The 27,706-nt window shown below is 40.8% G+C and overlaps 1 long non-coding RNA gene across 1 annotated transcript in view; it reads right to left on the reverse strand.

Moving 5' to 3' along the window:
* Positions 1-26,380, reverse strand: part of LOC139041226 (uncharacterized) — a 99,992-nt gene extending 73,612 nt beyond the window's left edge. The window contains exon 1 of the long non-coding RNA XR_011496055.1: positions 25,622-26,380. This is a non-coding gene — a long non-coding RNA (uncharacterized lncRNA). The remainder of the gene's footprint in view (positions 1-25,621) is intronic.
* Positions 26,381-27,706: the final 1,326 nt, after the last annotated feature.

A 27,706-nucleotide genomic window follows, 5' to 3' on the forward strand; every position in this document is an offset into this window, starting at 1 on the left:
AAGGGGTCACTCCAACAAGAGGATCTAATACTTATAAATATGTAGGCATCCAACATAGGAACACCCAAATATTTAAAGGAAGTATTAACAGACCTAAAGGAAGAAATATACAGCAATACAATAATAGCAGGAGACTTTAATACCACACTTAAATCAATGGATAGATAATCCAAACAGAAAATTAATAAGGAAACATTGGCCTTAAATGACAGATTAGACCAGGTGGAATTAACAGATATATACAGAACATTTTGGCCAAAAGCAGCAGAATACACATTCCTCTCAAGTGCACATGGAATATTTTCCAGATGACATCATATGGTAGACCACAAAACAAGTCTAATAAATTTAAGAAGACTGGTATCACATTAAGCATCTTTTTTGACCACAATATTATGAAACTAGAAATCAGAAATCAATTACAAGAAGAAAATTGGAAAATTCACAAATATGAGGGGATTAAACAGCACGCTACTGAACAACCAACAGGTCAATGAAGAAATCAAAAGAGAAATAAAAGGGGCCAGCCCTGTGGCCTAGTGGTTAAGTTTGGCAAATTCCGCTTCAGTGGCCCAGGTTCAGTTCCTGGGCATGGACCTACACCCCTCATCTGCTCCTATGCTGTGGCAGTGACCCACATAAAAAATAGAGGAAGATTGGCACAGATGTTAGCTCAGGGCAAATCTTCCTTAGCCAAAAAAAAGAGAGAAAGAGAGAGAGAAATAGAAACTACCTTGAGACAAATTAAAATGGCAATATAACACACCAAAAGCAGTTTTAAGAGGGAAGTTAGTAGCAATTAATGCCTACCTTAATAAACAAGAAAAATATGAAATAAATACCCTAACTTTACACCTTGAGGAGCTAGAAAAAGAAGAACAAATGAAGCCCAAACTTAGTAGAAGGAAGGAAATAACAAAGACCAGAGTGGATGAATGAAATAGAGACTAAAAAGACAATAGAAAAGATCAATGAAACTAAGAGCTTGTTCTTTGAAGAGATAAACAAAAATTGACAAACCTTTAGCTAGATTCACCAAGAAAAAAGAGAGAAAGCTCAAATAAATAAAATCAGAAATGAAAGGGAGCCATTAAGACTGAAATCACAGAAAGACAAAGAATTATAAAGACTACTATAAAAAATTATATGTCAACAAATTGGACAACCTATATAAATTTCTAGAAACATACAAACTTTCAAGACTGAATTATGAAGAAGTAGAAAATCTGGATAGACAAATTCCTAGTAAGGAGATTGAATCAGTAATCAAACACCTCCCAATAAACAAAAGTTCAGGACTAGACAGCTTCACTGGTAAGTTCTACCAAACATTCAAAGAAGAATTAGTACTAATCCTTCTGAAACTGTTCCAAAAAATAAAAGAGGAGGGAACACTTCAAAACTCATTTTAAAAAGCCAGCATTACTCTGATACCAACATCAGACAAGGACACCATAAGAAAAGAAAGTTGCAGGCCAATATCTGCGATGAACACAGATGCAAAAATCCTCAACAAATATTAGCAAACCAAATTCAACAATACAATAAACATATCATACACACGAACAAGTGGAAAATTTATTCCAGGGATGAAGGATTGTTAAACATCTGCAAGTTAATTCATGTAATATACCACATTAACAAAATGAAAGATAAAAATCATATGATCATCTCAACAGATTCAGAAAAAGCATTTGGAAAAATTCAACATCCATTTATGGTAAAAACTCTCAACAAATTGGGTATAGAGGGATTCTAGTTTAATATAATAGAGGCCATATATGACAAGCCCACAGCTAACATCATACTCAATGGTGAAAAGCTGAAAGCTTTTCCTCTAAGATCAGGAACAGGACAAGGATGTCCACTCTCGCAACCTTTATTCAACGTAGTATTGGAAGTCCTAGCCAGAGCAATTAGGCCAAACAAAAAAAAAGAGAGAGAGAGAAAGAAAGAAAAGGCCTCCAAATTGGAAAGGAAAAAGTAAAACTGTCACTATTTGCATATGACATGATATTATATATAGGAAAACCTAAAGATCCTATCAAAAAAATTATTATTAGAATTATTATTAGAATTAATAAATGAATTCAGTAAAATCACAGGATACAAAATCAATATACAAGAATCTATTGTGTTTCTATACATCAATGCAAAATACCAGAAAGAGAAATTAGGAAAACAATCCCATTTAAAATCACATCAAAAAGAATAAAATATCTGGGAATAAATTTCACCAGGGAGATTAAAGACCTACACATTGAAAACTATGAGACATTGCTGAAAGAAACTGAAGAAGACACAAATAAATGGAAAGATATCATGAATTGGAGACATTAATACTGTTAAAATGACTATAGTACCCAAAGCCATCTACAGATTCAATATAAACTCTATCAAAATTCTGGTGGTATTTTTCACAGGAATAGAATGAAGAATCTTAAACTTCGTGTGGAACCACAAAAGACCCCAAATAACTAAACAACCATGAGAAAGAAGAGTGAAACTGAAAGCATTATGTTCTCTGATTCAAACTATGTTACAAAACTATAGTAATCCAAACAGCATGGTATTACCATTAACACAGAGGCATAGATCAATGGAACATAATAGAGAGCCCAGAATAAACTCACACATATATGGCCAATTAATTTACGACTAAGAAGCCAAGAATATACAAAGGTGTAAGGACAGTCCTTTCAATAAATGGTGTTGGGAAAACTGGACAACCACATGCAAAAGAATGAACATTTGAGACCATGAATTGATTGAATGGCCACTAGTTACACAGCCTTGTTTTGCTGGAACACCTTTCTGGAGGGAGAGGCCTGGGGCTGGTTAGAAGAGACGCTCAAAAGGAGGGAGTTGGCAGTGGTTTCTGCTTACGCACAGGGATATGACTTGGATCTTCCTCTGTATTGTTTAAGGAAAGAAATGCTTATAGTTTTTCATGTGGAATTGTGCTATATCACTTTTTACTGAGTTTATTTTCTTTACTATCAAACTTAAGATTCTAACCTATTTCTGACAGATGCAACTTGTCTTTCTTGCAAATCTTGATAATCAATGTTGGAGGATCAATTATCATGCTGTGGTTACAGGTGAACAGACTCAGGAGTGTCTCAATTTAAAAAAAGTCAGCACCAGCCCTCGGCTGCCACTCTACTCCTGGTTTAACAGATCCAGGAAGCTCATTGGCTCCAGCCAATCAGGACCTCAACTCTGACCAATCATGTTCTCTCACCTTCTACTTAACTGAGTCTTCCACAGCCTGTCGGTCCTTAAGCTGCTGATTGAAGTGAGAGTTGAGCCCGAGTAGTTGGATAGAGATGGGGAACTATCTGGTAGTTTCTCCTTTCTGTCAGTATCCGTTTCTCTCTGCTTTTCTGTTTCTGCCTCCTTTGAGAGACAGGAATTTCCTGCTGCTTGGCTGTGGGAAAGACAGGCAAAATGAATAAAGCCCCTAGATTTAGTCCCTTTTCCTTTCATCTCACTCATAATTATAAAATATGCCCCAAAAGTCAAAATTTGGGCAATAAACTCAACATTCTTTCCTTTCACTAATGAAAAAGTGGAACTTGATGTTGACTTGAGAGAAACGCTTTGGGCTGATGGAAACAGTCTCTTCAGGTAGAGCTCACGCCTCCTATCCTCTATTCCTTTACTCGGCTTGTTGTGGCTGTTGGAAAACCTAGGACTGAGAATAACTCTTAAAGATGATGCTAGCTAAGGGGCTGGGGTGGGAGCGTGAACCCTGCTCTCATTAGGAAGTGAACTTGTAATTCTTGGACTTAGTGTCTTTTACATCGGAAGGCTACAAGAAGGACCTTCTTGGGTGGGCTCAAGCTTCAGTTCCAACTTTAGCATAATCTCTTCTTAAAACTAGCCTCACCATCCTTGATAGGAAGGGTGATGGGATACTTTCTTTCCTATTCCGACTCAAGCATCCCACGTCAGAGGGAACTTATCTATGTGTACAGTCCCTTGTCCTCCTGGTGCCTTCCTTAGGCTTACTTATAGCTACCTTCTGCTCCAAAGCCATCCAAACCTTCTTTCAGGAAGGACTCAGAATGTTTACTCCAGTTTGTAGGACACTTGCCTTGTCTGAGATCCATTTTTCACAGAGTTTCTTTTCAGGAAACTAGGGCCCTTGGCCTAACTTAACTTTCCTGATCTTTTCCAGCCTTCCCCTTAATGAACCTCTTTTTTCCATAGCTTGAAATTTGGGAGACATTTTGGTGTTCACTTAGGTTCTGATTCCATTTGTCATGCTGGAATTTGGGGGACAGGCCCAAGGCTAAACAGTGACTTTCACTGGGGGATAGAATATAGTGTCCATAATGTCCTCATATTCTTACTGTTCAGCTCCCTTTCCTTTGCCTTTCAAGTCACAACTTGATTATTTTGTCCTCATAGGAAAAGCCTATGTTATCCCTCTTATTGTGTACTTCCTTGGCCCCTATCTGTTCCAGTCCTTGGGATTATTTTTTGAAAATGAACTAATGAATGAAGTGAGCTATTTCAAATCGAAGGAACCACCTTACAATTTAACTAAACTGAAGGTCAGCTTCATGAATGACCAGCCTGTGAAGTTGCACAGGGCCTTGCAATCAGAAGAAGGCCCTGTTTGTGGTTTAATGTTCTGTTGTCTGTCTTGAAATTCTTAATTTTTGAACAAGAGGTCGCCATTTTCATTTTGCACTGGACCCTGCCAACTATGCAGCCAGTCCTAAATATATGCTTGTCAAAACCAGGGTTATAACACCAATAGCCCTCACCCCATAAGGGCTACAATGGGGACTCCTGTCTGCTGGAACAGGGTGGGATCGATTTCCAAAAAATGACTGTTGAGAATGAGGCAGGAGACTCAATTTGCAAGCAAATGGTAGAGTGTAAGTGGGTCCTGGCTTAGTGGATGGAGGAAATATATTAGAACTTAGACATGCAAAGATTTGGGAGGGGAAGTAGTTGTTGGAGAACTTATCTGAGTTCCTAACTTAGTTCCACACCTCCCAGAGTGAAATAAGGTCAGAAATAAGATGTCACAAAGTACGTCTATCTACTCATATGCTTTCTTTTAGATAGAGAGAGCCCCTGCCTCTGCTATAAGGTACCCAGAAACTAGAGCTATCATGACTACCTTGTGGAGTTATTGTGAGGTTGATTTAAACAATAACATAATAGCTATATAATAGTCAAGCTAAGATATGCTATGTTTTAGAACAGTAATGCGCTTTGTTAAGCATTTTGTATGCATCACGCCGCTTAATCCTTACAACAACCAAAAAGTAGGCCCAATCACACCTCCATATTAGCATTGAGAAAAATAAGGCTAGAGAGGTTAAGTAACTTAATTTATGTAACATAGTTAAAGGTAGTAGACCTCAAATGCAAACAGAGCTTATAACTCTAAACCCATGTCCTTAACAACTGTACCATGTCATGATATGAATATTAACTATCAATCACATGGGCTAGAAGATCTTATTGCTACTACTGGGAGGGGACAGAAATCCCACTCACCTGCTAATCACTCCATGGAAAGAATGAGGCAGAGACTGAACAATCAAGCAGCAAGTGCTCCTTACAGAAACCCGTCATTATGCTCTCATAGAGGATACAGGTAGACTCCCCCAGGGAAAGTTTGCATAAATAGCAGCTAAGAAAGAGGAACAGAATGGCATTCAATTAACTCCTAATTTGCTGTTGCAATTTCTCCTGTGTTCAGTCCTCTCTAGAATTTGTCAAGGGATCAGGTTGCTTCAAGCCTGCTTAAGTACTAACAAGAATGCCTTCTCCAGGAGTTCGCAGACAGTCTGTTCTTCCCTTAAAAGGCATGGGGTTGTTACCAGGCAAAGTTCCTGCTTTTTTTTTGTTTTCCCCAAGACTTCATAATTTTGGAGCAGTTTTAGGTTTACAACAAAATTGAGAGGGAGGTACAGAGATTTCCTAAATGCTCCCTGCCCCCACACATGCATTGCCTCCCCCGGTATCAATATTATTCAGAAAAATGGTACTTTTTTTTGTATGCTTTTTGGTGAGGAAGATTGGCCCTGAGTGAACATCTGTTGCCAATCTTCCTCTTTTTTTTTTTCCTCCCCAAAGCCCCAGTACATGGTTGTATATCCTAGTTGTAAGTCATTCTAGTTCTTCTATGTAGGATGCTGCCACAGCATGGCTTGATGAGCGGTGTGTAGGTCCGCGCCCAGGATCCAACTGGTGATCCCAGGCCACCAAAGTGGAGTGCACAAACTTAACCACTTGGCCTTAGGGCCAGCCCCCAAAATGGATTTTTTTTTAACGTGGCTGAACCTATATTGACACATCCTAATCACCCAAAGTTCATTGTTTACCTTAGGGTTCACTCTTGGTGGTGTATATTATGAGTTTGGACAAATACATAATGATACATATCTATCATTGTAGCTTCATACAGAGTATTTCCACTACACTAAAAATCTTCTGTGCTCTGAGTTCCTCTGCTTTTAACGGAGGTTTTCCAGCCCTCAATCTTGACCAGGTAAAGCACAGTGTGTTGAGGAGTAATGCAGCTTTATTGTTCCTCTCAGTGTGAAGTTATCAAACCCCGTGGAAGTCTAGGGAGAGGACACAGGCTTGGTTCTACAAGGGAGAATTGGTTTGTCTTCTCTCTTCCATACCTTGGAGCAAATCAGCTGGGACACCTGGGAAAGCTATGTCACTTCCTGGGGATCCATAAAGAAAGGATGGTCTGGACACGTGTTTAGTTGAGTCGGATGTGGGGGAGTTCACCAAATACAGAAAAATCATGTTCTGTACCTGTACACACTGTCCTCCCTCAGCTCAGTGCTCTGCGGTCATGATCCAAGGTGCAGCCTTACCCTCTCCCAAGTTCATTCCCTGTCCCATCAGGCTATCGCTTTCTCTTGCCTACCTTGTGCCTGCTAACTCCAGTTCCTCACGCTTTCCTTTTGGCATCCTCCCCGTTCTTCTTTTCAAAGTAGCTCTCCAGATTGTTAATCTTATCAGAGAACACTCTCCCTACTTCTATGCCTCACCAGGAAGCTGGTTTCCCCTGACAATATTTTCCTTTTGGCCCTTTCAATGTCTACAGCTTCAATTTCTGTACTCCCTGTATCTTGGGACCTGTCCTCCTGGGATCTTACTATGACTTCCAGACTGTTGCCTTCTACATTCCTTCACCCTCACACTCCCCCAGCCAATGAGTTCCCTCCACATTCTTGTTCCAAGTCCCCTGTTGACCTCCAGGTGGCTCCCCACGTGCATTCAGGAAGTACATCCTTGACACACAGTCTTTTTCTCCATCATACTACGTAATATCATTGTTCAACTGGATGAGCTCAGTGATGTCCAAGTTCCTGCTTATGGGCTGGAAATGTATGAGGTGTGTAAGAATCACCCAGGAAAGCTGTTAAAATACAGAATCTCTTATTCACCCCAAGCATCCTGAAAGAATATCCTGGGACGGAGGTTTAAAAGGGGTTTCTCAGGTAATTCTGACCCACACTAGACTGAGCTCTTCAAGGGCAGAAACACTACTTTACTCACCTTCATTTCTCCAAGGGCAGGGCACAATTCTATTGCATAGCAGGGACTCATCACATGTGTTTGTACTCAGCTGAGTTGAGTAAATGAATGTTGCAGCCAGAAGAACCCTAGGCTCACAGTGCACTGATTTTGTTTTTCCCCCTCCTCATTTAAGAAACCTAGTACCACAGCCTGTATCTTTTCATCCCTGGAAAATAGTCCATCTTTAAATTCTTCAGTTAAAAAATTCTACTTACTAGACCTTTCTCCCTAGCTTTGCTCAACAATCATCTTGGAGGCCCTTAAACTGCACTTGGTTCAGACTCATTGATTCCTGATCTAATCCTGGCCTCCCATGGAGAGACTTCATTGTACCTGTAATGGAGTGAGCTGTGTTGCTCTGGACCCAAGATTCTGAGCACCCGAAGACAGGCCTGGTGAGATAGAGGGTTTCATTAAAGAGTCATGGCAGATACTATCAGCTAACAAAGCAGGCTTTCCAATAACATTTACCATATTGGTCCCGTTCATATAATATCTGCCTCAGTTTCCCCTTTTGGTATGAAAGGCTTGTTCTAGACCCTTGCCCACCCTTATGGATATTTTTGCTTCATGTCCCAGAGCCAGCCTATGTAACAGGATTAGTTCATAGAAGTAGAAGTATTATTTAAGAAAGCAAAGATAAGCCAAGCAGGTAAAACTTATAAAAAAGAATTTCAATTTAGAGTAAGGTAGAACTTTCTGACAACTGGAACTGTCCAACAATGAAATGGACTGTAACAAGGAACAGCATTTCTACGCACAATGGCCAATTTAAGAAAAATATTTATGAATTGTATATTCAAACTGAAATTAAATCAGCTGTATTGATTCCTATAGGAGGATTAAAAGAACATACTGTGCGCCCACGTGTATGCAAATACAGCAATGTATACCTCTTACCATTTAGCTACTATTTTAGTGAATAGAAGACATAAGTGAAAAAATTAGCAATGCTTTTTAGCCGTAAAAATGCTAATATCTGAAAACATCTGGTTCATTTGCTGAACAGATACATTTATAATTTCTCTTTTTCAAGGACCCATTAAAGTAAAGGCAAAGGCAAAAATCCTATGGTTATCAAAGGGAATGAGGTAAGGGTGATCCCAACAAGAGATTTCCACCAATTGCTGGAGAGTGGACAGTGGCTGGTAGAGTCTTAACTGATGAGGCCGAGCACAAGATGCCACCTCCTGGACCCACCATACAGGTAGAAGCACTGCTGGAAGGAGACAGCAGGTCTACCTGGCAGTGACCAAGACAGACTATATGTTCCCCTCAACTTGACTAAACTTTAGATAGGTTTCTTGCTGACTATAGGCCCCTGTCCCTTTTCTTAGAGTATTTACTTAGAAAACTTGCCACTGTAAATTTTTTTCTTGCCTCTTAAAATGTAAATCTTCCCCAGGTCTCTTACTAGTTTTACAACCCAGGAATTCTTTCTCAAGGACCTGGAGCCCATCCCTTTGAAATGTAATCTTCAAGGAAGGTACAGACCCTCTCTCTGTCTCCACAGGAGGGAGCCTAACTTAATAAAGATAAGTACCAGGTAGCAAACACTGATGGCCTAGTCACATTGACCAACCTTCCCCTTAATATCCTCCAATAATTTTCCGTTAACTCACCCCAGTATTGAAAAACTCTCCTGCCTTTTGTCTCAATGGTGTTGAGTTCAATCTTTTACCCCTACTATAATAGTCTCGATCCCTATTGCAAAAGTCTTCCTTGCCTGTTTAACTCCATCTGTTGCAATTTCTTTTGATGGGAGCGGGGCGCAGCAGAACTTTAATAAGCACCCCCTGCGTCTATCCTGGATCTCCCCCTCCTGATGGAGTGCTGGATCAGAAGATGAGTCATGTATACCTGAGCACTGCTTTAGCCTCCAGTTTTCCAGAAAGGTCCTCTTCCTAAACTGTGCTCTGCTACCAGGGCTGTTCCCGCGCCCTCCAAGTCGTCCTGCTCATCCCTCCCTTGGCTCCTCCCTTCCCACTGTGGGATCCAACCCTGACCTTGGTACCCACCAGCCCCAGTCTATCCTGCCCTGAAAAATCTACCTGCCTTGGAATTAGGAATTCTAGAATGGCCCCTCTCTACTTCTAAGTATTTGCCCCAGAAGCTCTTTTGCAAACATCTGCACACTTGCACGTATTGAAAAGCTGTGTTTGAAATCGTATTTAGCCATATAGCAACATTAGTAGGTCTATTGCCCTTAAAGTAGAAGATGTTATAGAAGAGATTCTTTCACTAAGCAGGAAGCTGGCCTAGGATAACTTTAAAATCATCTCCTATCATAGGTTAGCACAGTGCCTAGTACCTAACAATGCATCATTTGGTAGAAATGGAAATGTGTTATAAATATTATGAAGTTGAGATTGCTAGCTGTGTGCAAGATTCATTTTGTTTCTTCCAATGAGAGCAGGTACATACCTGCCCAGCTAGTTGACATTTCATATTCTCCCATACAGTTGGATGTCAACTCTGACTAAATTCTCACCAAAGGATTGTGAGTCAAAGGATATAAGATATTGATGTGCCTCTTCCACATGCCTTTTCACCTATCCTCTGGCTCCACTCAGTTTCAACCATGCATTAGGGGTTGGAAGAGCAATACAAAAATGCTCTAGGGATTGGCTCAACAATATGGTGAAAGGAACCTAGGTCCCAGGATGACCACAAGGAAGAGAACCTCCCCATCAACTTGGACTGCTCATTTCAGAACTAGTACAGCATAAAGAAATGCATTTCTGTATGCTTGAAGCCACTGTATTTTAGTCTTTCTAAAATAGCAGTTCAACTTTCAACCAAATAATTACAGAAATATTTGTGGATTTTCCAAGCCTGGTTCTATAGCAGTGACGATGATGCGGAACAGCTGCTCAGCCTTTCCTTGGTGAACTTGCAGTTTAAAAGAATGATGAAAAATAACACTAATTGAGGACCTACTATGTACACTCTGCTGGGTGCAGTCACTGAAGCCAGTTGGAGTGGATGGAAGCACAGCTTGTGTTCTTTCCAGTGTTCCAAAGTCTTTGGGAATGCTGTGTTATTTTGTTTGCGAGGTGAACTGGGTAGGCTTTTCTAAAGGGAGACGATTGGAACATTTTAAAAAGGATGAAGTGAGGCAATTGAAGGATAATTGCCGCCTGAAGGCAAATCGATAGAGCTGTGAAAAATCAGGACGCTCAGCTCAACTCTCCTCTCTCGCATTCCCATGGGCACCGCAAACCAGGAACTCCAACCGAATGAAAATTTGACTTGGTTCATTTTCACTTTGGGAATATTTTCAAATACTTAGCATATAAGCTCAGTAACTAGTCCAGGTATTTTATTAAAGGGAGAAAATGCAGAGATCTAGCCACTAATATTTCCTTGCTGGATTAACAACTTAAATGTCAAGATAAATTTCAAGATCTCTTAAGGGAAAGAATTAACTAGGAAGACAAAGCATAACATTTGACTCAGTAGCTACAACAAATAATAAAAATACACTTCAGTTAAACATAAAAGCTAATTAAGTGTAGATATTTATAAACAATTGTTTGAGAATGGGAAACTTTTCTCTTTTACTCATGTAATTATTTTTGTTTTTCTCCAAATGTCTTTTGGAATTCCTTTTGATATTGGCTTAATGATTTCCCAGTTGTTTAGTACTTTTAGAAAGAATAGATGCAGTCTCACCAAGAGGAGGAGGTCATTTTTGGTAGGATGTGAAGGAAAAGATCTCCCCACTCTGGTCCCGCCACCTCTGAATGGAATGGGCCTGACAAGCCTGGATGCTCATCTCCTACTCCCACCACTTGCTCACCATGGGGCCTTCAGCAAGTCACTTGATCCTTGTCAGATGGTAAATTGCCTCACTCATAAAAATGGTGATTATTTTGCACCAATGTTACCAAGACTGAGAGGTTTGTAAAACCAAGATGCATAGCACCTGACATGTAGTAGGTGCTCAATAAATGTTTGCTGGCTTGCCTTCCTTTCTTCTCCCTTTATTCTTTCCCTCCTCACCCTTGAGGTCATCTTTTTAAACATAAATATTGTCATGCTAGCTTACACATTAAGCTCATTCACGCCTAATGTTGTTTCCCCCTGACCAGAGAGAGGTGGGGCCACATTAGGTTTGGAGGAAGAGATAGAGAAAGAGAACTGAGTTGAAAAGGGGGCTCAGAATGCAATTTATTGAATAATAATTGTGCTGAGAATATTGGCATCTAGGAGAAAAATAAAGGACTGTGCTCCCTGCCACTCTCCTAACTCCTGTAGGTGTGGGTCACCATTAGGATTTGTCAGGTTGAAGGGCAATGATTAGGTGATAGTGCTAGGATGGCATCTGCCTCTGAGATACTCCGTCTTACTTGGACCAAGAAAGACATGAAAATTTCTTTCCTATTCTTTTTCTTCCTTCCAGGTAAGGCAAAGACATGCAAATGGTAGCCAGGGATACTGAAAGCAACTTTGTGACCTTTCCACTTCATTCTTATTATACTTCCACAATGCTCCTCTCCTAGGACTTCTCTTGTAAGTGGGTAAGGTCCTGGGAAAACTTCCTCTCTCAAGGTTTCTCTGTCTTGGTCCTTTTCTCTGCTGCTGTGGGTATCTGTGTTCTAGATTTGTCTTTCTCTCAGGAAATGATGAAATCTCAGATTTGAGCGTGATGTTAGAATGAGTAGAGATGGAAAACACGGCCTGCTTTGGTTCTAGTTTTTCAGTCCAGTTAGAGAAGGAATATTGAGTCTTCCCCAGATTCTAGGCTTTCTTATTAAAGTTCAGCTTCAAGATCTGGGACCAAATCCCCAACTAATGATAAAATATTACTTCACTCTCCTTTCCCCCTGCGCATATGTCTCCTTCAGGAACCCCTTGTGGAGGAGAAACAGTTAAACCATGGGAAGATTTGGCTAGTCCTCAGTCTTCTTCCCAACAACCACTATTAACACTACTATAAAATACCATCTTTTGATATCATTTCTACGATTTCACCTAAGATTTTATTCTTTACAGGAAATTGAAACATAAAGCAATACTGTAAGTAGATATGACATTTGCCAAATTACATTTGAATTATTTATCCATAAATTTTATCACTAAGGGGAAATAATTCTATAAAAACAGAATTACAACCTCTGGATAAAGAAGGCAGATTGAATACAGTGTCTACTTTCCCCTCTAAAGCCTCACTGAAATGACTGTAAAGGGAAAAGTGCTATCAGAGGAGAAGAAATCATAAAATATTTTTATCTTCTATAGGGAAGTTTTCCTTTTGATTTTTTATTTTAAACTAAAGGGTAAGAATTTCCAGATTGAAGTAACCCATTGCTCAATGGACGAACATAACCCATACTGAGTCATTTCATCATGAAATTCCCAAACATTAGGGACAGGAAGAAGATTCTCACGCCACCCAAGAGCAAAAAGTAGATTCCCTATAAAAGATCATGGATCAAAACTACTTCAGACTGCTCAACAGCAAAACCAGGACTAGATGGCAGTAGGAAAATACCTTATATTCTGAAGGAAAATAATTTCTGATCGAAAATTCTATAGCCAGCCAATTTTCAATCAAGTTGATGAATAGAATACCAACATTAAGCAGGGAGAGGTCTCAAAAAAAAATCACCTTCCTGCATCCTTTTCCAGAAAGTTAATGGAGAATGTGCTTCATCCCCCAAAATAAAAGAGAATGACAACAAAGAGGGAGACACATAGGGTATGGGAAATGCAACAGAGAGAGACAGAGAATCCTCTGGATTATTACACAGAAAAACTCCAGAATGGCAGCTGAACCCCAAGCCCAGAGTGAAACCAGGCTAGGCTGGAGCAAGTTGGGAGAGACTCTTCTGGGAAGGTGAATTTCATAGAAAATCTGACATCTCTGAACATCTGAGAGGAGATTTAGACACTTGGCAGAGTTGTCGTTGGATGAATAACTAGTGTATAGAAAAATAAACCAAAATGGCAAAGAAAAAGTAACTCAAGGGAAAATAAAAGGTGTTAGGGGAAATGGAGCATCAATACAAACATGTTTTTAGGAGATAATCAGTGAAAAGGGAAGGTGTTTGCCCCTGGGAGGAGGTAAAGGGGTAGGGAGAATTATACTATTTTCTCTTTAAAAACCTTGGAGAGCTGGTTGACACCTTATGTGCATGTGTAACAAATATAAAAAAAAAAACAAAACTTGAAATATATGCAGTATATTTTAGTTTAAATTTTATTAAGAAGCATCTTGCCAGAGTGGACAAGAAAAGCTGCAGGTGTAGCTGTGGCATCACACCCGTGGCATCCCCTCTGGTACTGTCCTTTCTGGGAACTCAAGGTTCTGCCCGTTCAAGAAGAGCTGTTTATGAAGGTTAACATGGACTTCTAATGTCGTCTGATAAAATATATCAAGCATACAAGAGTCTTTTAAATGCATACCCCTAATATTTGCCCCTAATATTTGTATGATAAATACCTTTGAGAGGAAAAACAATAAAATATACTTCCATATATTTATAAGTGCATAAAATGTTTATGGAAAATACAGAAAACAAGTAAGAAAGGAGTCTCTCCCAGAGAGAGGAATCGGCTGTATTGGGTACCAGGAAGGAGAGGTCTGCCTTTTCACAGTATAACATTTTTAACTGGATTTTCTTTAACCAGATTCATCAATTGCCTTTCAAAAAAATAAAAATGTAAATATAGGGAGAAATTTTTAAATGTTAACCAAAAACAAATCATAGATAAATATCAGTCCCCGTCCATTTGGTAGGTACATTGGCCCCTGTGGTGCAGAAGAAACAGTACTGGGCTTGGAATCAGGAAACACTGATTCAGTCCTGACTTACTAGTTTTCACACTTTGGGTGAGAATATTTAATCTCTGCTCATGCTCTTCATATGTTCTTCATATGTAAAAGTAAAAAAGTCAAATCTCAGGAAGAATAGATTGACTTAAAATAATAATTATAAAAACCGTTGGTAAATTTCACAGCACTTTAGAGGCTTAAGCTGAAGTTTAAATGTATAGTCTAAAATAAAAACAGACTCTTAAACGTTCACATGGCCAAGGTGTTGTTCTAATAGCAGCAAAGTGCAGAGAAATACAGCCAAACAATTTTAAAATTGCTACAAACTCAAACTCCACAAATATTGTCAAGCCCACTGGGCCTTCTGTACCAAGGGTGCCAGATGTAACAAAGATAGTCTATGAAAAATTCATAAAACTGAGTTTCTGATTCTTTTCTAATCACTTCAGCATCTCTAAATAACAAATCTGTTAGGTAAACATTTCTAGAGTTTGAATAAAAACTGTTTGCCATTTGGCAGCCTACAGATGATTCATTTGCTCATTGGATCATTCTGGAAGATAATTTAATTTTGTCATATCAACAAAGCACTTTTATCATGAGTTGTCTTCAGAGAATGTGAATATATTCCTTAAATAGAATCAAGAGGTTTTAAAATGAGATGATATAGATAAAAGTTTCAGCATAGTGTTTGGTGAACAGGAAGCATATCACTAATAGTAGCTGTTTAAAGACTGAAGTCTTTTGGGAAAACCGTTTTAAGGGTTCTGGATGACTGAAGACTACTACTCCAAATCTGAAATACATATACATGGCATATGAGATAGGAGCTCGTGGCAGGCAAGACTGGAGTCTTCACCACTGCCTACAAACCCCACACCATTTGGCCCTCTTCCACCTCATCTGTCGTTCCTCCCACCTCCCCACCCCACCCCCAAAAGTCATGCTTCTCTAGTCATAAGATCATGCTTTGCATTATCTTCTCCTTCTACCTGGAACACTCTTCCTGCAGACATCTCCATGACTGGATCCTTAACTTCATCCAGGTCTCTGCTCCAGTGTACCCCCAGACAGATGCTGTCTGTACCCAGACAGCAGCTTGCACTCAATAGGCAAGCAGCCCATCTCTACCCTCTTACTCTACTTTTCTTTCTTTTTTTTTCAATAACACCACTAGTTGACATTATATAATTTACTTGTCTGTTTGCTTGTTTGTTTTCTTCTTCCCCATTGAAAGTTAGTTCCAGGAGGGCAGGGGCCTTTGTTTTTGTTTTCTTTGCATCTGTACCTACAACAGTGCCTGGCACAGAGCAAGTGTTCAATAAACATGTATTGAATGAATGGAGGAATAAGTGAATGAATCAACCAAAGGTATACTAAATCCGTATTCAAGATACTTGGAATTTAGTAATAGTTCTATTGATAAACGCTCATTTGAATTATACCCTTAGATAAGATCATGTACTCATTCTCTAGTTATAACATCTCAGCTAAATGAAGAAAAGTAAAGCAGCTGATTTTATGGTGGCCAGAGAAAGCCTCTCTGATAAGATGACACTTGATCAAAAATATGAAAGATCAAATAGGAGAGTGCCACAGAGCAGGAAAGCGCTTTCCAGGTAGGGTCTTTTCACCCCTATGGCTCCAAGATGGGAGGGTGCTTGGTGTCTTTGAAGAAGTGAAGATGCTAATCTGTGCAACCTCAGTGGTCTTAGATCTCATGTGCCTTTCATAGTTTGAGTTTCTTGTCCAGCTAGTTATGATTCTTTCCTCCTTTAATATAAATATAGTGGAGAATTATATTCTGCATATTGACTCTTAATTATATGTTGTATAGTTTAATGTGTATTATATACTTACTTGTTACTATTGTTTATTGTTCAGGACAATATCAAGAAATGCCGAGGGTAATTTTGTTTACACATGATTTTTGTTTTACAAGCTGACTTTTGAAGCAAACCTTCAGCTGTGATTCTCAAATAATTACCTGGTAGCTGCGAGCATAACATGTATCAGGTCAAGACATAGCTTAGCAATTCTTTTAAAAAGAATGTTTTGGTTTTCTTGAACAACTTTGTTAAAAGTATACCATAATTTCTGGCCAGCCTCCCTCTTGCAGCTCAATAGTCAAGTGCATTTCTACATCCCTTTATGTGCTGGAAAGGCATCTGAAGTAAATTAGAAGTGGTGCAGAAATCCTGAGAGTATATGCGACAGTTGGAAACAGTTTGGCACTTAATTAAGAGGCAATTATGAGTCCTAAGAGCATCCAAATCCAACTAATAATGATAATCATTGCAATCTGAAATAGGTGATAAAGCCATTTCTGCTGAGATGAGTCATTCGAGTGAGATGCAGTTTTTAAGGCAGGACTCTAAGATCAATAAATTTACCTAGATGTGAGGTCAGCCCCAATTCCCCTCTCACTGTCTTGGAAAAGACCTAGACCAACTTTCTAATTGACTGAGATACTTATCCTAACGTTGGACAAGTGTGGGGTCAATTCCAAGGATGGGGTCTCTGGTGCTTGGCTTAAGTGGGTGTAACAAGGTGCTCATGAAGACAGTCGTAGGCCTCCCCAGTAGCAGCTGTTGTTGGTAAAGGTTAGTACCAATGACTTATTGTCACCTTTCCTTCCTCAGTATTCGTACAGCCTCTTCACACAGAGCTGTGTCTCTACTAAGATCTTGCCTCTCCCTCATTGACACTTGTCAGCTCTCTCCCACTTAGGCCCAGCCTCTGGAACTTTCAGGGTGACTATTCAACAATTAAAAGAATCTGTGCTTGTATGGAAAACTTTCTTCCCCACTGCCTTCCCTTTTCAGACAATATGCACTTTTTTTTTCTTTTGAGGAAGATTAGCCCTGAGCTAACTACTGCCAATCTTCCTCTTTTTTTGTTGAGGAAAACTGGCCCTGAGCTAACATCCATGCCCATCTTCCTCTACTTTATATGTGGGACGCCTACCACAGCATGGATTTTGCCAAGCGGTGCCATGTCTGCACCTAGGATCCAGGCCAGTGAACCCTGGGCCACTGAGAAGCGGAACGTGTGAAGTTAACCACTGCGCCACCGGGGGGGCCCCCATATGCACGCTTTTAAGACCTTCTAGACTTGGCACACCTACACCTTTGTCCAGGTCAAAGAGGTGACTCTCTTGAAGCCCAGCTCTTCATTTCCCTCTCTCTGACTAATTAACTTCACCATTGTCTGCAACCAAACCAAACTGTTCGGCCTATCATACAAGGCCATCCATGTTCTGCCTCCAAACTTCCTATGTAATCTTAGTCCCTAACTATCCCCTTTATCCACCTAGAGGTAATAACATTGAACCCAGCCCACAGGTGTGTGTGTCTGGTTAGCATAGTACTATATTGTAGAGCTGTTGCTCGTAACTGAATTGTAACCCTTCCACGTGGGCCACATACACTTCTTTTTGATATGGCCCCACCACTCCCTGTTGATGTACACTGTCCTGCTTTCTTTGCCACCTTTGTAAACTGCATCCCAGACAAATGAGAGGACTTCTTATTCCCACACACTGTTATTTTTGTCACATATCTCTGCATCCTCAATCCTTGCTCACTCTTCAAGGCCCGATTCCTTTGCCACCATCTCTCGTAAGCCTTTCTGGACACTCCAGAAGAATTAAATTCTCCATCCTCTCCCTCCCGGAGAACCTTCTGTGTCTTAGGTCACATAACCCTTCTGGATTAGTTCCCTGTGGCTTCTGGAAGAAATAGCCACAAACTGGGTGGCTTAAAACAAGATTTAAGTGAGAGAAATTTACTCTTTCACAGTTCCTGAGGCCGGAGTCCAAAATCAATATCACTGGCTTGAAATCAAGGTGTCAGCAAGGTCACACTCACTATAGAAGTTCTAAGGGAGACCCCTCCTGACCACTTTCAGCTTCTGGTGGCTGCCAGCATTCCTTGGTTTGTACATATATCACTCCGATCTCTGCCTCTGTGGCCACATGGCCTCCTCCTCTTCTATTTGTAATTTCCTTCTGCTGCTCTCTTATAAAGACATGTGGTAACATTTAGGGCCCCTCGGATGATCTTTCCATCTCAAGTTTCTTAACCTGATCACATCTCAAAGTCTTTGTCATTTAAGGTAACATTTACGGGTTCCACAGATTAGGTCATAGACATATCTTTGGGGGCCATTATTTAATCTATTTCTCTGCGTCCATCCCAGTTATTCATGCAATTGCTCAGAGACCCCACAGGGACTGGAAGCTACTTAAAGGCAAAATCATAGTCTGGTTCTTCCAAGGGTTCTAGCATCTCACTTTGGCCCCAGTGTAGAATGAAATCAGGGGTGTTATTCAAAGTATATAACAACAGGAACAGCGTGCGCACCAACCTATCAGAAGGGATGCTGGCTGCAGGGCTGTGCCAGGGGTTAAGTATTTAGTTGTGGGACCCTGGGCAAGTATGTGTGTGTATGGGGATAGACAGTCCTCGAGGAAGAGCTGGGGCTACCGGGGCTATCTGAAGAAGGTGGGCACTCAGAGGGACTGAGGCAATGGCTACTTATAAGCAGGAAGTATTTATAGGTTCTAACAACTCGTGTGGTGGCATTGTGTGTACTGGGACAGAATTAGCCTGAGAGAAGATCCATATTTGTTGAATGGATGAATGGATTAATGAATGGATATATTTTGAGATATGAAATCCTATGATTGCCCTTCAGATAGCACCACGAGAGGGCTGCCTACTTCATCTGCAAATCACCTGGTGGTGCACTCAGGGATTTTTACACTCTGTGGATTCATGGGGCCATCTGGTTCTTCCTATCTGGTCAGACCTAGCATGCACACTTGTGATCACAGGAAGGATGGTATGAGAAGGAGCAGAGGGACCAATGCAAATTCATCCAACTGTCACTGGAGAATCACTTGACATGCATTAGCCTGATGTAGGATCCCTGAGAAGAGTGTGGAAACAAGTGATTTGCTCTCACATGCACGTTTGAGGGAAACGAAGCCACAGGTCAGTGGCAGCACCATGCAATTAGGCTACACAGCCATGGGCAGACATGGACAACTGCAAATGGGCAAGGAGTAGAGCGAAACATCTAAAACCACACCCAAATCCAAAAACTCAAAGCTTTGGCAGAGTTCAAATAGTGAATAAATCCGAGTTATTTACCAATTTTTCAAGTGTTTTGATATCAGAACTGTCTAAAAAAATTGCCCAAAGTCAGAGTGCAAATTTAACCATGATTAAAGCTTCATTTTGATGAAGGGAGAACTCTTAAGAGGCAAACGTCATTCAAGGTTGGGGGGAGGGCAAGTCCTTTGGTTGTTACCGGACAGCCTTGTTGCAGCTCAGTCTTTGACTCTTCAACCTCCCCCCAACATTCATTGAGTTGAAAATGTTAATTCCATAAGCATAACTTAAGTATTGTCTCTTCTTACTGGTCCTATTTCTACCACCTCATTACTTCTCTCCCGCACTCCCAGAGTAATCTACCCACTGGTCCCCAGACTCATCTAGTTCCAACGCATCCCACCCAAGACTGAGAACGGCTCCTCTTAAGAGCAGCTCCAAGTGAGCCATTATCAATCAGTTCAAAGGCCTCCAGGAACTCCTCTCTGAGTCAATGAAGCACTAATCTCACACTTGGGCATTTAAAGCCATCTTTGCTGAACAGACTCTATACTTTCTCTCTGTCGCTTTTTTTCTAGGTCTGGAAGTCGCCTTGTCGGCCCGAAGAAATTCCAACCATCCTTCAACCTCCAGATGAATTATCCCCTCCTTCAAGAAGCATTTCCCTCTTTCTTTATTTCCAGCCCTGGATGGAAACTTTCTTTCCTCTGAATGTCTGTAGTATCCTGTTTTTACTTCAATTGCTGAACTTAACTTTGCTCTCCTTTCCATTATACTAGGGGGTTTTTTAGTCATTTTCTTCTCTCCTAGACTGTGGCTTCTTGAGAAAGAAGACATGCTGTTGTTCTGTTCCTGCACTGCCCCCCCCCCCATACCACCACCAAAGCTCTGCTCTCTGTTATCAAGCAAGGGCTTGCTGCCCAATGCACAGGGAAACCAGTACAATGGCACCAGCTTTTGAGAAAAGAAAAAGCTTTTCTTGCTGGGTCAACTGGGAAAGAGACAGGAGGCAAGGTTTTCAAATATGTCTCCCCAGTCCAGGGTTCAGCGTGAAATTTAAGGAGTTAGAGAAATTTCAAACTTGGCAGAAGCTGATTGGCTAGTCTCAAATCAGTCCATATATGGTAATCAAGCTATTTGGGCTGCTGGAAGCCGGACTTATCGAAGAACTTATTACTTTGTAAAGGGCTCCAGTGGTATCATTTCTGAAGATTTTTGGCTCTAGGGTCATCCTGGCACTATGGGTTCCCACTTGGCACACATGCAGTGCTATCTCTCTTACTGAGCAAGGTTTGATGAATCAACAAGCTGTTTTAAGGAAGCAAAACTAGTTTAAGCTGGTCAATGTGTTACATGCTGTTTCATCTCCACAAAGCTAGAGCTCTGATCAGACCATGTGTGTTCACATGAGGCAAACTGAAGTACTTAGTACTGGGTGACGAATGCTCTTGGAACCTGGGGCACCACAGAGCTCCTTGTCTTATACCCTGAACTCCTGAGGCAGGAGCTATATCTATTTTATCCATCCTCATATCCTACCATCTATCTCGGTGCCTGGCACCTGGTGAGCATCCCATCAATGTGTGCTGAGTAAAGGAAAGAATGAGTGAGTAAGTGAGTGAATGAATGAATGTATGAATAAAAGGAGAATAGGTAATATGGAAAAATAGAGGTAGAGAGGTACCAGAAGAGAGCCACAGGAGAGAAAGGGGTCTTTGGGCTATAAAAAAGGGGAAGTCCTCCAAAAATGTCCTCTGCCTCCCAGTTTTTCTTATGTACCTTTCTTTGCTCACCATAAAGCTGATGGGAAAAAGTCCAATGTTCCATCTCAGAGAGTGAGCCTGCTGGTTGGAGTTTATATAAATTACCTGGACGGAATTATTTCGATGCAGTCAGCCTGCTGTGCCTGCAGAAAGCCATGGCCTAGAGGGCTCAGAATCCCATGGATGCTGCAAATGGTGCTCTGGCCCACACTGTGGCCCCTGCTCAGTGTAACACTATTCTTGCTCTGCCTGAGATGCAGAGCTGAGGAGCCATATTGACGTCCAGCAGGGACAGAGGGATAAGGAAATCAAAATTTGTGGTCCCAGTTAAATTTGGGGCACCCCATGTTGTCTAGGCTCACAATTTTTTAGAAGAGTAGGTAGAGAAGTATATGGCAGGAAGGACTAGGATTACAGGGGCGCTGATATTAGTGAAAGTTAATTTGTTCTGTCTGTTACAGGGGATAATTAAGCTGACACGTCTCACGCTGTTACATTTGAACGTAGCTTCTGATTATACGATTTTTTTAATGCAACTAACTACAGAACAATTTACAAACTTTAACTCAGACTGCTCTCTGGGAGCACTCGAACAATTAATCAGTGAATTTGGACACTGCTCAGTCATCCTCATGGCATCTCTGCAAGATAGGAAGGAAGTGGCATACTGTCCATTTGGCACAGAGAAAAGCTGAAGCATGAGCAACGTGCCTATTTATTCACTGGCAAACTCCTGGTACAAATGCTGGGGGCACACACAGGCCAGGAAGACTGTCACCACACAGTCATTCATTCAACAAAGATTGATTATCTACTGTGTTGGACACATTTTTGGTGCTGAAGACACAGCAGTGAATAAGAGACAAAATTCCTGCCTTTGAGTTACTTATATACCATTAGGTTAAATATATAAAACCAAAATAAGCCAATAAATAGACAATGTTAGGTAACAATAAATTCAGTAAACAAAAATAAAGCATGACAAAGAATTAAAGAGCAATGGAGGAGGTTTTAGGCAATAATAAACTTCAATACATCTGGGAAATCAAGGCATGACAGGAGGCAGCATGTGAGTGTCGGGGAGTAGAACAGAAACGATTCTGCCGGGGTAAGGGGAGGGTGGATGACTGCAGGTGGCAATAGTCCATTAGGAAAGACTCCGTGAGAAAAGTAGACCTTGAACTCGACTTTGAAGTAAAGCAAGCACCATGACCTAGAGGCTGAAGAGCAGAAAATATTATGTGGACAGTAAGTAGTAAAATTTGCAACATCATCATCAGGAGGTTGAAAACTTAATCATTCTAATAAGCTGGGCTTCTTTCTGGAGATCTTTCTTGAGAGATTTACTTTAACGTACACTTACACACATGCCCAGCCACACACAACACAGGCTAATGCTACATGATGCCAAATCAATAGCTGAGATAGGAAAGATAGTGATCTGAACAAAAGAAGGAAGGAATGAATGAATGCTGTTCATAATTGAGGTCAGTTCAATGGCAATCACTCGAACAGTTTCTCCAGGCATAATTACGTATAACGAACTGAACACCTGCTCCATCCCAGAGCTTCAGAGTGTAGGATGCATCTGACAAAGGGCAATTCCAGGGTCTGGAGCACTGATGGAGGCTGTTGTGGGGGTACTGGAACATGGTGTCTCAAACTTATTTGAATTTATCTTCTGTGAGGAAATTGTTTAGACTATTTTTCTTGTATGTTATTTTTTGCATACGGGTTGGTATTCCATATATACTTATACTGAAGCAATACAACTCTTAAAGTTAAGAGTTGATAGAAAGAACTGGAGACTTTTAACATTTTTATAATGTTTGTTTTTATTTTGAAAATTTCTAGATATGATCTGGCTCTCCAGCCTTAACAAATTAAAATCCAAGAAAAGATGCTTCTTGTATAGAACAAGCTCCTGAATTTGGGAATCATATGCCAAGTGACTGTTATTTGTATACCTCTAATAGCTAGTCTCCAGTGATGGCTTCCCAATGACCATGTGTTCTGGTATTCATGCTCTTATGTGATCCTCTTTCTATGAAGTGGGCTGGCCCTATATAACCAATAGAATAAGAGAAAAGTGATGCTGAGTCGAGGCCAGAAGAAGCCTTGCAGTTTCTGCCTTGGTTTCTTGGAAGACTCATCCTGGTGTGAGCCAGCCCCCATGTAAGAAGCTTGCCCTACTTTGAGATTGTCATGAAAGGAAGATCACACTACCCACATGGAGAGGTGGCATAGAGAAAGAGAACTGGCCACCCTCACATACTCCAGCCATCCTAGCCCAGGTGCCATACATGTGATCAAGAAAACCATGTTGATAATCTTGCCCAGCAGAATATTCAAGCCACAGCCAAGATCTAACTGTACCCATCTGAGAGACCCAAGATGAAAACCACTCAGCTAAGCCTAGACCACCTACAGAATAATATGTTAAGGTAATTTACCACATAAAAATATATGAACAACGCTACAGTAACACATGGTATGAAAGCCGTAGGTTACTTATCAGAAACAATGTGAAAACACTTTATTTTCAACATTATACAAATGTAAAGCAAGTTTTCGAAAAATCTATAATAATTGTTGGGTAGTCTTCAAGGTTTAAAAATCCCTTTCATACATATTTAATTTAACCCTCATAACAACCCTATGAGGTATCATTATAATTTCCCCTGTTATAGAATGAATGTTTACGTCCCCCACAAATTTGTATGTTGACACCCTAATCCCCAACGTGATGGTATTAGGATATGAGGCCTTTGGGAGATGATCAGGTCATGAGGGTGGAGCTTTCATGAGTGGGATTAGTCTCTTATAAGAAGAGACATGAGAAGATGCTCTCTCAGTCTTGCTGAGGATACAGCAAGAAGCTGAACATCTGCAAACCAGGAGAGGGGCCCTTACCAGGAGCTGAATCGGTGAGCCTCCTGACCTTGGACTTTCCAGCCTCTGGAATTGTGAGAAGGAGATTTCTCTTGTTTAAGCCACCTGGGCTATGGTATTTTTGTTATAGCAGCCCAAACTAAGGCACTCCACATGTTAAATGTTAGAAATTGGGCCTCAAAAATGATCACTGACTTGTCCAAGTACACTCAGTCTGTAAGAGGCAAATAAGTGTTCAAGCCTTGTTTTTCTGACTTCAAATACTAAGCATTTTTATTTCTGGAGGCTTGATCTCCCACTCAAGCTTTCAGTAAACTATTCATAAATAGTATATACATAAATTTGTAAATACACTGCAAACAACTATGTCTTGCTGATCCTTCATTGTCTAAATGTAACCACTAATACTTAGAATTTAACTATGATCCTTGCACTAAGTGCTTTGCATGCACTGACTCACTTAAACCTTATAATAATGCTATAAGGTAGTTATCACCATCATCTTCATCACCATCCTCTTCCCCATATCACAGATGGAGAAACAAAGTCACAGAAATGTTTGACAAATTGGTGCACATCTCAGACAGCTCATGACAGATCTGGGGTTTGGGCCATGTAACCTGACCTAAGAGCCCTGCTCCTAATCTCTACACTAAGCTTCCTATTACTGAGAGAGAGCATCAGTGTTTCAGCCATTGGAACCATCTCTTCTCAGACCTGGTACATGTACCATGGCTCTGGGCTAGAATAGATGTTTCAAGGCAGCCCATTATTTGAATCTCATCATCCAGAATCCTATTGTATAACACTTTTCCATCATTCCTTTATTCACTCATTCAAGCATTCACGAACTATGTATTCATTCAGCAAATACTTATGGATCTCTTACTACATGCCAAGCTCTATGCTGGGTTGTTAGCGATGGGGTTCAGGGCAGGCCTTCCCAAGAAGTGCCACTCTGGTATGCAGATTATTTCAAGCTGAAGACAATAATGGCTCAGAAGACTCAGGAAAAACATCTGACCTTCCCCCCATAACTGCCTAAAAGAAATTTAAAATATAGGCCTGTCCCCAGGACAGGCCATCACCGTAGATAACTCTGGGTAGCAGTAGACTGGGAGGATCCTTGCCAAGCCCACTCATCAAAGTTCTATTTACCAAACCTTTGCTTTTCCATTTCTATGTGAGTTGCCTTCCTCCACTTTGAAGCCCTAAATCACTACCCCAATGTCTTCCTTGTCTGTAGTTAAAGACATTTAAACAGGCAGCCTCGGCCAGATGGCCGAGTTATTCAGTTTCTCTTGAGTTTCTCCCATGTATAGATGCTATTAAACTTTATTTGATTTTCTACTGCTAACCTGCCTTTTAAATTATTTGACCAGCCAGAAGAACTTAAGGAAAAGGGGGAAATTATCCCGTCTCCCCAACGTTAACAACCGTGGGCCCAGGTCTCTGCACACGGGTCTCACCCACCCTATCCTGCTACATCATACACGTACCTTCATGCTCTCTCTGTGGAGTCTCCAATCAGCACAGACCAGTCCTGGCAACTGAATACCTCCTTGCAGTTCATACAAAGCACTTTATATTCAGTAGCATTTTATTGTTCCTTACAACAAATCCATGAGGAAGTAGTCGTTCTTATTGATTCTCCTTTACAGACGAGAGTTCAACTTTTACTTTTTCAGTCAAACTTCTCCACCTATCTCTTATAAGATCTCCCCCCTTTTGGGAGGCAGCCAGCACAAGGGAGGGGAGCCCAGCCGAAGGCAGGGGCTAGCCCACTTGCTCTCAACCATGAAGATACGGTCCGGTGGTTTATTGCCATCAGCCTCAGGAGAGTCACAAGTAATTTGACACTAATAATAAATTACTTGCAAGCTTTGGTACTTTGTCTTTAAAAAATAAACTTGCTTGGCTTGTAAGTTATCTCTGTAAGAAACCAGCTCATACCTGTATTTCTATGTTTTCTTTAGCAGAAGCGAAAGGCAGAATGAGGCAGCTTGTGGGTGCTGGGCATGGCTCCATCAGGAAACCTCTCTGTGCACAGCCCAGGGGAAGCTGCTGTCAAGATGGTGACTTGTCCAAGGTCACACAGTGTCAGAATCAGGACCGGATTCCCTCGTCTAGGGTTATTCTTTGTTTTTTAGCTCCATTTTGTTTTTAGCTACTTCAACTGCTCATTTTAGAGTCAGCCCAGAAACCTGGTTGTAGCAGAGGGACCTAGGCCAAATTAGGCCGAGATGAGTCCACTTATATTTTTTGGCCACACCTCCAGAAAGGCTTCTTGTAGCACCAACAATTACTGCTAGAGGCTGCCAATAGCTCACGAGCTCACGTGAGATAGCACACTCTTGTCTAATTATTTTTCACCATTTTAAAGCAAATGTCTCTGGAAAGACTGGCCTATCACTTGTCAAAATGCCTTGTGAGCATTTCTAGATTTTAAAAAAAACGCTGTCGTTTTCATACAAATATGCATAAGTTGAAAGTGCAATGTCGAATATCTGAGCCCTGAAAGGTTTGAGGCAGAAGTGGGAGAAGCAATCAATGAGGAGATTTTTCATGGACCTTGGCTCATTTACATTCTGCTAATTTACTGAGACAAAGTGAAGCCTGGCAGCTAACGAGGCAGCTCTTGATGCTGAAGTATTTTGTGTAAATGAAAACCTGCCAGTCTGTTTTTTTTGAGAAAAACATGCTTCTAAAGACAGAATTATTTAGTATTATAGATGTTTAAATTCCTACATTTAAAAGTGTAAAAATGGACATAAAACATCTTAATTAAATTGGTCTCTCTGCAAAGGACTGAGCAATGGCTTTTGGCTCCTGAAGGGCTGGTATTAAATTTAGTGCCTCTTGCAGAATTGAAGTCTTTATGACACCACACTGCGGTGTCTGTGGGCTGGGTTGCAAATGTGAACTATTTGTGCAGAAGGCCTAGGGAATGCTGTTATAACTTAAAGAGTTTTAGATCTACAAAGAGCAAACGACTAGAACGGATAAGATTCCCCATTGTCAGACGCTGTGGCTTAGAACACAGGGAGACGGTTGGGGTTTGGGGGTGGGAGAGAGGAGGGCAGCTTACTTCATATCCTTTATCTTTCTGACCAAGTGAAAGGTATAAACAGAGGATTCTGAACTGATTGGCATGTTTATGCAAACACAGGAAGCCAGGGGAACAAACCGATGAAGAGATTTTACAGTTGTATTTTCCCCAAATAAATATAAAACACAGAGGAAATGCTGATAAATCAGCCTTGATAGCTTGCCTCCAAATTGAAAGCAAGACACTGCCTGGTACAGTGCCCTTTGGGTTTGTGAAGTACTTAATGGGACCTAATTGAATTGTGGCTTATAGTAGGCTGGACCACACATGTTAGTTTTCTCTGACCCATTACACTCCAAGCTGGTCCGTGATCACTCTGCCTAATGTTCATACTTGGCTCCCAGGATCTACACCAGGAGCCTCATTCGAAGGCAGATTGCCAAAAACATAGACCCAAGGAGGCCTAACCTAGAGTATCCTGGTTCTGTAATTGTATGAAATTGAAGTAGGTAGACAGAGGACTTGCGAGTTTTAT

This window comes from Equus asinus, chromosome 20 (genome assembly GCF_041296235.1).
Source record: "Equus asinus isolate D_3611 breed Donkey chromosome 20, EquAss-T2T_v2, whole genome shotgun sequence".
NCBI classification, from domain to species: domain Eukaryota; kingdom Metazoa; phylum Chordata; class Mammalia; order Perissodactyla; family Equidae; genus Equus; species Equus asinus.